Below are 2779 nucleotides of genomic sequence, written 5' to 3'. Positions count from 1 at the left end.
CTATTAGGAATCAGGGCACAAGGAGCATTGGTTCGATCTCGGTTTTTAAATCTTTCACAAATGGATGCCCCATCTAAGTTCTTTTTCAGTCTTGAGCGAAAGAATGGTCAGAGTCGTTGCATTCACTGCTTATACTCCGAAAATGGGCAGGAGCTAACAGAACCCTCTGAGATAAGAGGGAGAGCAGTACGGTTCTATGCTGGACTGTACAGCAGCGAATATGCTGAGAATGATGGTCTGTCTGCTCAATTCTGCGAAGGTCTACCCAGTGTTTCAGAGAGCTCAAAAGCGGATCTGAAGAGGCCGCTGAGTGAGCAGGAGCTGTTCATTGCTCTGAAAGAAATGGAGGGGGGCAAAGCCCCTGGCATGGATGGACTCCCTGTGGAGTTTTACAGGGAGTTCTGGCCGGTTATGGGTAATGACCTGTTGGGTGTTCTCAATGAGAGCCTAACTGAGGGGCTGTTGCCCTTAAGCTGCAGAAGAGCAGTGATTACCTTACTGCCAAAAAAAGGAAATTTACAAGAAATAAAGAACTGGAGACCAGTGAGCTTGCTATGCTCTGACCTGAAAATATTTTCAAAAACTTTGGCTAATAGGCTGAAAAAGGTGATGGGGGAAGTCATTCATGTGGATCAAACATATTGTGTTCCAGAAAGGTCTATTTTAGATAATGTTTGCCTTATACGGGATATTTTAAATGTTTGTAATCTTTCTAATACTGATTTGGGTCTTGTTGCTATTGATCAAGAGAAAGCATTTGACAGAGTCGAGCACAGATATCTCTGGAAAATTTTAGATGCTTTTGATTTTGGATTAGATTTTATTAAAATGATCAAAGTTATGTACCAGGACGTTGAAAGTGTTTTGAAAATCAATGGTGGTTTGAGTGCCCCTTTTAAGGTTTTTAGGGGTATTAGACAGGGTTGTGCACTATCGGGAATGTTATATTCTCTGGCTATTGAGCCTCTTTTGAATAAAGTGCGTTCAAAAATTGAAGGTTTTTCTTTTGGCAATGTACACCATCAGGTCTCAGCATATGCTGATGATATTGTAATTATGGTTAAAGGACAGCGAGATATTAGCCAAATGGCGGCTATTTTAAAAGATTTTGGAACCATCTCAGCTGCGAAAGTCAATTGGGATAAGAGTGAGGCATTGGTTTTAGGAAAATGGGATCAGGGTCTCCCAATTTTACCTGATAAATTAACTTGGAAAAGGGGAGGTTTTAAGTATCTGGGAGTGTATCTTGGGGATACAGTTATGCAGCAAAGAAACTGGGATGGAATGGTAGAGCAAATGGTGGGTAGATTGGCTAAATGGAAGTGGATTCATTCACAACTATCCTTTAGGGGAAGAGTGTTGATAGTGAATAATTTGGTAGCCTCAACACTCTGGCATAAGTTGTTTTGTGTAGATCCCCCCATAGGGCTATTATCTCGGCTGCAAAGAATTTTTGTGGATTTTTTTTGGGATCGCTTGCACTGGATTCCACAAGGTGTATGTTTTTTATCTAAAGATGAAGGTGGACAAGGTTTGGTGCATCTACCAAGCAGAATGGCAGCATTTCGTTTACAATTCATCCAAAGATTTTTAACAGGACCTGATGACTTGGTGTGGAGGAATGTGACCAAGGTTATTTTACAAAGAGTGGAGGGACTTGGACTTGATGTAGGACTCTTCTTTGTGGATTACAGGAAGCTGCACCTGAATGGCATATCTCCTTTTTACTGTGGACTTTTTAAAGCATGGGGACTCTTTACTTTTGAAAAAAAGGACAGTTTGGAATCGCTTTTTTGGCTTTTGGAGGAGCCTCTTGTCAAGGGGGCTCGTCTGGACTTGGCGGATGAAGTGCCGGGTCTCACTCAGACATTGTGTGCCTCTGGAACTGTGAAGCTGAGGCAAATTGTCAGGGTAGCTGGCCCTGACTTAAGTGACATTACAGCAGTAGCCCTTTTGCTGGGGTACAGGTCGGTTCGCCAGGCAGGAAAAGTAGTAGAGATGTGGAAGAAGAGGCTTACAGATGGGGAAATCGCACTGCTTTTGGACTGTGATGGAGGCTTTGAGGTTCCTGCTACAAAATATCTTGTTCCAAACATCAGGATTACTCCAGACTTGAAGGGCATGTCAGGTCCATTGTTGGACCTTCACGAGTTACAAGATTTGGATTTGGATAAAGTGAAGGGGAAGGTTTTATATCAATGTTGTGTTAAAGTTTTTAATAGAGTTGTTTTAAATGGGAGAGTTGATACAGTCTGGAAGGAAAAATTGGGGATGGGTGAAAAAACAAAACCATTTTGGAGAGTGTTTTATAAACCACCATTGATTAAGAAATCTGGAGATTTACAATGGCGAATCTTACACGGTGCTGTGGCAGTTAATGCTTTTATTTCTGTTATTAATCCGAGTGTCAGTGATCAGTGTGTGTTTTGTGGTTTAAGGGAAACAGTTTTTCATTGTTTTTTAGAATGCGAAAGACTGAAATCAATTTTTGATGTATTGAGTCAAGTGTTTTTAAAATTTGAGGAAAAATTCACACATGATGCTTTTATTTTTGGGGCAGGGTATAGCCAAAAGCAAAGAATAAAATGGCAGCTGATCAACTTTGTGGTTGGTCAAGCAAAACTTGCAATTTATGTGAGCAGGAAAAATAGAATAGAAAACAGGCCTGGTCAAGACATTATGTGTCTTTTTAAAGCTTATGTGAAGTCTAGAATTGCTGTTGATTTTAAGTATTATAATTTAATGAATGATATGACATCTTTTGAAATGCAGTGGTGCT

The sequence above is a fragment of the Gobio gobio genome (genome assembly GCF_949357685.1).
Source record: "Gobio gobio genome assembly, chromosome: 23".
NCBI lineage: Eukaryota > Metazoa > Chordata > Actinopteri > Cypriniformes > Gobionidae > Gobio > Gobio gobio.
The sequence above is the reverse complement of the archived record's forward strand: the minus strand, read 5'-3'. Positions refer to the sequence as shown.